This window comes from Lemur catta, chromosome 3 (assembly GCF_020740605.2).
Source record: "Lemur catta isolate mLemCat1 chromosome 3, mLemCat1.pri, whole genome shotgun sequence".
NCBI lineage: Eukaryota > Metazoa > Chordata > Mammalia > Primates > Lemuridae > Lemur > Lemur catta.
Genome location: NC_059130.1, coordinates 111,328,183 through 111,336,233, shown reverse-complemented (window position 1 = coordinate 111,336,233; position 8,051 = coordinate 111,328,183). Strand labels below are relative to the sequence as shown.

General features: G+C 46.6%; 1 non-coding gene across 1 annotated transcript; it reads right to left on the bottom strand.

Annotated features, from left to right (window-relative positions):
- Window positions 1–3,276: 3,276 nt before the first annotated feature.
- Window positions 3,277–3,417, bottom strand: LOC123636095. Its single transcript, XR_006734316.1, has one exon. It is a non-coding gene; the product is annotated as a U4 spliceosomal RNA (small nuclear RNA).
- Between the last annotated feature and the right edge of the window lie 4,634 nt (window positions 3,418–8,051).

Sequence of the window (8,051 nt, the reverse complement as noted above, 5' to 3'; positions counted from 1 at the left end):
ATGGCATCAGCCTAGTTCACAGCAGCCTCAAACTTCTGGGCTCAAGCAATCCTCCCACCTCAGCCTCCCGAGTAGCTGGGACTACAGGCCTATACCACCATGCCTGGCTAGTTTTTTCTGTTTTTAGTTGTCCGGCTAATTTCTTTCTATTTTTAGTAGAGATGGGTCTTGCTCTTGCTGAGGCTGGTCTCAAACTCCTGGCCTCAAGCGATGCCCCCGCCTCGGACTCCCAGAGTGCTAGGATTACAGGCTTGAGCCACCTCGCCTGGCCCTCTATGGTCTTTCTGATTGCTTTCCCATCTTGGCACAGAGCTGTTACAATATAAGAGAAGCTACTGTTGTTTTTATTGCTAAAGGGCAAACCCACAGGCATGGCTGGAGATAGAACCTCATTTCAGGGACTTGATTTGAGGAAAGTATGAAAAGGGGGCATGGTGAGTATCTTAGTTTGATCAAGGATTTGCAAAGGGCAAATCCCATTAAGACGTGAATCTAATCTTGTTTTGTCCTTCAATTGGCCTTGAGCTCAATCCTCTTCTCCATGCTTCTGTGGGAGTGATGGGAGCTGGCCGAGCTCCCAGTGCAGTGTAGACCTGCTCTTCCCAGAGGGCTGGCTGCCGCTTAGACTGGGGGGCTTGGGAGCCCCCCAGCTGCCCCGTTAGGCTTGCTGCGTCTCCTACCCCAGCCTTGGCCACTGGCCCTGGGACAGGTGGGGGTGGGGGCACCAGAGTGGGGAGGGGTGGAGGCTGAGCCAGGGTGACTCTGCTCTTGTCAGCCTCCAGCCTGCGAGTGTGAGCAGGAGACCCGGTGCACGTCGGGCAGACGGAGGGTGTGCCCTTTCTCATCCGGCAGAGCTTCCTGTAGGGCTCCCCTGGTGTCTGGGAGGTGCTGAGTCCTGGGAGATAGCAGAGTCTAGTGGGCTGGAGCAGGGGGAGTGGAGGATGGGCTGAGGGAGGCAGGCGGAGGCTGGTCTGGCCAAAGCTGTGGACTAGGGAGTCAGGTTCTTATCCTGCCTCCCACCCCAATGGCCTTGGGGAAGTCACTTCTCCACCCAGAGCGTTGCTTCTTTGTAACTAAGATGGAGGTCATAATCCTGTCCCCGTAGGATCCTTGTGAAAATGAAATGGGAGTCCAGATGTAGGACTAAGTGCAAGGTCTAAGCTACACAAAGTCTGGAAGAAAGGTGGCTGCTGTTGTCACAGTTCATACCAGGGGCTCTAACCAGCTGAGCCAATCAGAGAATTCCATCCCTTTGACCACAGGGATTGGTTCAGGGATAGACACGTGACCCAAGCTTGGCCAATGACAAAAAGTTCTGGGACTTTGGTTGGAACTGCTGGGAAAGAAAGACCCTCTTTCTGCTGGGGCTGATGAGAGGCTAGGAGACCAGCCTGGAGCCACTGGTTGGTGGCCGTTATGGCTCTGCAAGGGAAGAGACTGTCCCTCTGGGGATTAGGGTGGTCCAGACGTGGAGAGAGGGAGATTGAGGCCAAATTTAATGGCTTGATCCTCTGCAGCCAGCCTTGCCTGAGATCAAAAGCAGACTTGTGTGTGTGAATCAATCTTTTCTTTTTAAAGTTTGTTTCTGTCACTTGTAATCAAATGGTTCTGAGTAATGAAGGTCAGTTCAAGGCTGTGACAAGCCTGGTAGATTTTGTTCTAAAATGCTTGGTTTTGGGGGGAGTGGATTAGACACACTCAGTAGATGAGCTGAGAAATATCCTTCCCAGAATGTAGTTGGGGAAGGGGGAGGCTTCATGAGGGTCACGTGCCGGGGAGACAGTGATGACTGTGGTCATAGCCGTGTCATTGACATAGTCATTCATATGACCATTCGAAGGTACTTACAGAGCACCTGCTGTGTGCCAGACAGTGGGCACGACACAGCCCCTGTCTGCATGAAGCTCAGTGGGAAGATGCACATACAGCAATGACAAGTGCCCTGGGTGGCCCTGGGTGGGAAGGACAGGCTGCTGTGGGTGCATGTGACGGGGCCGGGAGAGGCTTTTCTCATTTAAGCTGAGATGTGAAGGAGGGGAAGGGTTGTCTGGGAAGGGGCTTGGTGGTGGGGGGCTGGGGGCAGAGAGCATGCCAAGCAGACCTGCCGGAGTGTTTGAAGGACTGGATGAAAGGAAATGCCTCTCTCGGTCTGCAGTGGGGAGGGAGTGTGAGTGGGGCCAGAGACCACCGGAAGGCTTTAAAGAGAGGATGCTGGCCAGGGAGAGCAGCAGGGCTGCTGCAGGAGGGGAGGGGGACTAGGAAGAGGATGGGATGAGGCTCATGGGAGTGTTTGGGGCGGGCTTCAGCTGGAGAAAGTTGTCTAAGAACCTTGACATGGAGCTGGCATTGGAATCTTCCAGCTGTCCGGGGAGAGGGCTCTGGCTTGGGGGTGGTGGGGGTGTATGGGGGCATGGGGAGGAGGACCAGGTGGGAGTGAGTGTTCCCTCGCACGGTCCCCGAACACCCAGCACCCAGACCAAGGACGTCATCTGCACCCCAAGATCCCCCCTTGTGCCCCACTCTGTTCTCTAGCCATCCCTCAAAGGAAATCACTGTCCCGGCTTCTGTTAACATGGGTTCGTGTTGCCTATGTTTGTATTTTATATAAATGGAATCACACAGCATGTTCTTCTTCCTGTCAGCCTCATGTCTGTGAGAGCCACCCACATTGGTGGGTGCAGTTGTAGACGGCTCATGCTCACTACCAAGTCCAAGTGACCGTGTGATTGTACCACAAGTTATTTATCTATTCTACTGTCAACGGACATGTGGGTAGTTTCCAGTTTTTGGCTGGTATGAATAATGCTGCTACGAACATTCTCATACATGCCTGTTGGGGCACATGGGCACTCATTTCTGTTGGTTTAAACCTACAGATGGGATTACTGGGCCATGGAGTACGTATATGGTCACTCTAGTTAATTCTGCCAGCTTAATTAAGCCATCGTACCCTTTTATACTCCACCAGCCCTGAACGAGAGAAAGTTCCAGTTGCTCTGTATCCTTGCTGACACTTCATTGTCAATCTTTTCACTTTAGTTATTATTACAAGCTTGAAACGGTAGCCCATTGTGGTTTCAGTCTGGCTTTGGATAAAAAGTACTTTGTCAAAGCTTTTGTCCATTTCTTCTGCCCATTTTTATATTGTGTTGTCTTCTTTTCCTATTGGTTTATAAAGTTCTTTTTATATTCTGGCTATAAGTTCTTTGTCATATGTACAGATGTGTGTGTCAAATATTTTCTCCTGCTCTTTTTTTTTTTTTTTTCCAAACCCAGTCCCCGTAGGGACCATCAAAAATTGCTAATGCCGACTATATTGCAAGTCGTCATGGCGGGGTATTGGGAAAACTTTTCAATTAGCGATAATCGCACCTCGGATAAACCTCATTGGCTATGATACTGCCACTGCGCAAAGCTTCTCCCGCGCTTTAGCTTGTTTTTCTACTCAGTGGCGTCTTTCGATGAATGGAGGTTCTAAATCTAAGTGTGCCGAATTTATCAATTACTTTCTTTATGATTAGCACTTCTGTTTAAGAGATTTTTGCCAGCCCAGAGGCCATGAAGGTATCTTTTATGTTTAGAAGCTTAGTTGTTTTATGTTTCACATGTAGATGGGCGCTTTATCTGGAATAATTTCATGCATGGTGCATGAAGCAGGAATCCTTTTCTCCATGTGCAAACCCAGTTGATCCATTGCTGAAAAGACTTTCTGCACCGCACTGCAGTGTCACTTTTGTTGTGCGTCGAGTACCGCGTGTGTGGTCTGTCCTGGGCTCTCTAGTCTTTCTGTTGGCCTGTCTGTCCTGGCACCAATGCCACGTGTCTTAATCGCTGCAGGTTTACAACAATCTCTCGGTGTCTAGTAGTACACGTCCTCTAGCTTGCTCTTCCTCAGGTTAGGCTTGGCTATGCTCGGTTCTTTGCCTTTCCAAACGTATTCTAGAATCATCGTGTCACCTTTTATGCACACACACACACAAAGTAAACTTCTGAGATTTTTTTTTACGGTGATTTTATTGAATTTCCACATCAATTTGAGGAGAATTGATGTCTTTATGATATTAAATCTTCTGATCCATCTTATATTTTTCTTAAAAAATAAAGCTGATTTTTTATTATATTTTCCTTTATAGAAGTTACAAGGCAGAAGAACTGGAAATGCAGACATGGAGAAAGAACTCATTTTCTTTCACTTTCATTTAACACCTGTACCCACCAGTGCTAATGTGATGGCGAGTCTCTTTCTGGTCTTTTCTACACATTTTACTTTACGTAGTTAGGTGTCATACTTAGCGGGCAATTGTGAATTCCATTTTACGCTTAACTTTAGAATACAATTTTTTTTTCATGTTATTTCGAACTCTTTATACACATATGTTTCAATTACTAGCAAGCCATTTATGAGTTGAAATTGCATAGTTCACCTAACTACTTCCCTGTTATTGGACACGTAGATTGTTTCCAAACGTTTGCTTTATGAATGACACAGTGGTGACATCTCTGCAGAGGAGTCCTCATCTGGATGTGATTATAAGAGACTCCCAGTAATGAAGTTATTGGGCCAAAGGCATGAACATTTTAAGGCTCCTAAGCCTTATCATGGAGCCCACCAGTGGCACAGCCCGGACTATAAGCTGAGAGCCTGACCCTGTGTGGTCCTTGCCCTCAGAGACTAAGTCCCTTGCTTCGGGGCTCCCAGGCAGTGGATGGGACTGACCTCCTTCCCGTGGGCTCAGGATCCTTCTCAATGGCCCCATCCTAGGCTTGTCCCACCAAGTAACCATGGTATCCAAGGTAACCGTGACCCAGGGTGGCAGCTGGAGCCACCTGCCCTCACTGACCTGGGTCAGTGCAAAGACAGCCCTTTGCTGGGCCCTGTGGGAAGGTGGCTGAGGGACAACACTCCTGCTGGTGAAACTCTGCCAAGGTTTCCTGTGTACTTGCCACACATGGGACAGTGTGGGGCAGTGGGAGTGGTGGGGCGTGGGGCGAGAAAGTCATTATGTCTTATGCAACCATGAGCATGGGGTGATTTCAATTCTGTGAGCCTCAGTTGCCTTATCTGTTAAAATGGGACGAACACAGCCATCTCACAGGGCTGCTGAGAGTTTAAACGAGATTAAGTGGAAGAAAGGCCGTTTTCAATGGCTCAGGTATGGAGCATACACATAGGCATTCGGGGGGAAAAACCTTTCATATGGCATAGCTAAGGAATGATCTCACCATGTTCTTAGGTTCTTTCCTGATTCTTCCCCCTGGGCTAGCCTAAGGGCCTGTGGCATGGTTTCTTCTGCTTCTAGGATTCCCTGTGGTTTTCTGACCAGGCATCAGATGGACGTGTGTCCTCCATTCCTGATGCTCTCAGACTCTTGGCGAGAGTCTTAGGGGCCCTGGTCAGCATCTCAGTGGGGCTTGTCAGTTGTCCTAGGAGTTTCCTACTGTCTCATCTGATTAGCTTCGTGATTAGCACTCAGGACAATGACCCTCTGCTCCAATACTGGTTCCCACCCAAGGCTTGTCTTGGCAATTCCCATGGCAGATGTCACGCCTTGGTCCTGGTCATGATGGGAGGTGATGCCATCAGAGGTCCCATCGAATCGTGGCTCTCCACGCTGGAAGAGGTGGTGGTGGCAGCACATGCTTATGCCCACATAAGGTCAAATCTCCCACCCTGACCTACCTATCTGTTCCTCTCATCAACTCACCTCTTGGGACAGAACCAGCCAGACAGGAGTAGACTTCTGCAGACATCTCCTGGGTTTCCTGCACGTAGAAGATGAAAAATGGTGAGCAGAAAGAGCCCAGCAATGACGTTATAGGTGGCAACTTCAGTGCATGGGTGGCAGGTCCTTGTTCTGGTCTACCAGCAGGGCCATGGTGCAGGGATGGGGGCAGGAGGGAGTTGGGCAGGGACTCAAGTGTCTGGGTGTCTGTTCCAAGTACTGGTGGGTTCTGGGCACCACACCCTGAGGGTTTTCTGGCCACCTGTCTGCTCGTCAAAGCTTGCCTCTGTCCCTTGGCAGCTGTGTGACCTTGAACAGTGCATGCAACTTCCTTAAGCTTTAATTTCCTCTTCTATTAAAGAGGGTATATAAAATATTGCTCCTTAAAATGAGGGTGATAATAATCTCTATAAAATAGCAGTAATAATAATCTGTCCATGTAGAGTTTTTCTTTTAAATTAATAGTCTTTATTTTTTAGAACAGTTTTAGGTTCATAGAAAAATCGAGCAATAGTACAGAGAGTTCCCCCACACCCCTCCAACACATGCACACACACACACACACACACACACACACACACACACAGTCTACCCTTTTATTAACACCTTGCACTAGTGTGGTACATTTGTTATAACCGATGAACCAATATTGACATGTTGTTATTAACTAAACATGTATAGTTTAGTTATTAACTAAACATGTATAGTTTCCATTCGATTTTGCTCTGTGTGTTGTACAGTTCTGTGGGTTTTGACAAATGTGTAATGTCACGCACCCTCCAGTACAGCATAGTGCAGAAGCGTTTCACTGCCTGAAAATCCCGTGTGCTTCCTATTCCTCTCTCTTCCTCCGCCCTCCCCCTAACCCTGCCACAAGAACCTCTGGAAACCACCGATCTTTTAATTGTCTCCATAGTTTTGCCTTTTCCAGAATGTTATATAGTTGGAATCACACAGTGTGTAGCCTTTTTAGATTGGCTTCTTCCACTTAGTAATACGCGTTTAAGGTTCCTCCGTGTCTTTTTGTGGCTTGATGCTCATTTCTTTTGATTGCAGAATAACATTCCAATGTATGAATGTACCGCTGTTTATTTATCCACTCACCTTCTGAGGAACATCTTTGTTGCTTCCAGTTTTTGGCGGTTATGAATAATAAAGCTTCTATAAACTTTATATGTTTTCAACTCATTTGGGTAGATACCTAGGAGCATGACTGTTGGATCGTGTGGTAGACTACGTTTAGCTTTGCAAGAAACTGCCAGGCCACCTTCCCAAGTGGCTGTGCCACTTTCCATCACCCCCAGCAGTGAGTGAGAGTCCCTGTTGCTCCACAGCCTCATCAGCATTTGGTGTTACCAGTTTTTTTGATTTTAGCTGTTCTAATAGGAGCGTAGTGATATGTCATTGTTGTTTTAATTTGCAGTTCCCTAAGGACATAGGATGTTGAGCACTTTTTTCACATTCTTATTTGTCCTCTATGTATCTTCTTTGCTGAGGTGCCTGTTCAGATCTTTTGCCCAATTTTTAATTTGGGTTTTTGTTTTCTTTTTGTTGAATTTCAGAGTTCTTCGTATGTCTTGGGTAGAAGTCGTTTAATCAGATATGTGTTTTGCAAAAATTTTCTCTCAGTTTGTGGCTTGTTTGTTCATTCACTTCACAATGTCTTTCACAGGACAGAAATTTTTAATTTTAAGGAAGTCCAGATTATTAATTGATCATGCTTTTGGTGTTGTATTTAAAAACTCATTGCCAAACTCAAGGTCACTTAGGTTTTCTCCTGTGTTATCTTCTAGGGTTTTTATAGTTTTGTGTTTTACATTTAGGTCTGGGATCCATTTTGAGTTAATTTTTGTGAAAGGTGTAAGGTCAGTGTCTAGAGTCATCTTTTTCTTTTGCATGTGGATGTGTGGGTGCTCCACCACCATTTGTGGAAAAGACTGTCCTTTCTGCATTGATTTGTCTTTGCTCCTTTGTCAAAGGTCAGTGGAGTACATTTGTGTGGGTCAATTTTTTGGGCTCTGTCATTTCTTTTGCCCAAACCACGCTGTCTCGCATGCTAGAGCTTTGTGGTTAGTCTTGAAGTCACACAGTGTCAGTCCTCTACCTTGTTCTCACTCAGTGTTGTGTTGACTATTCTGGATTATTTGGAATCAGTTTGTTGATATCCACAAATAACTTTTTGGGATTTTAATTGGTATTGCATTGAATCTAAGGAGAAAATTGGGAAAAACTGGCATCTCAGCAATATTGAGTATTCCTATTCATGAGCATGGAATATCTCTCCATTTATTTAGATCTTCTTTGAGTTCTTTCATCAGTGTTTTGTAG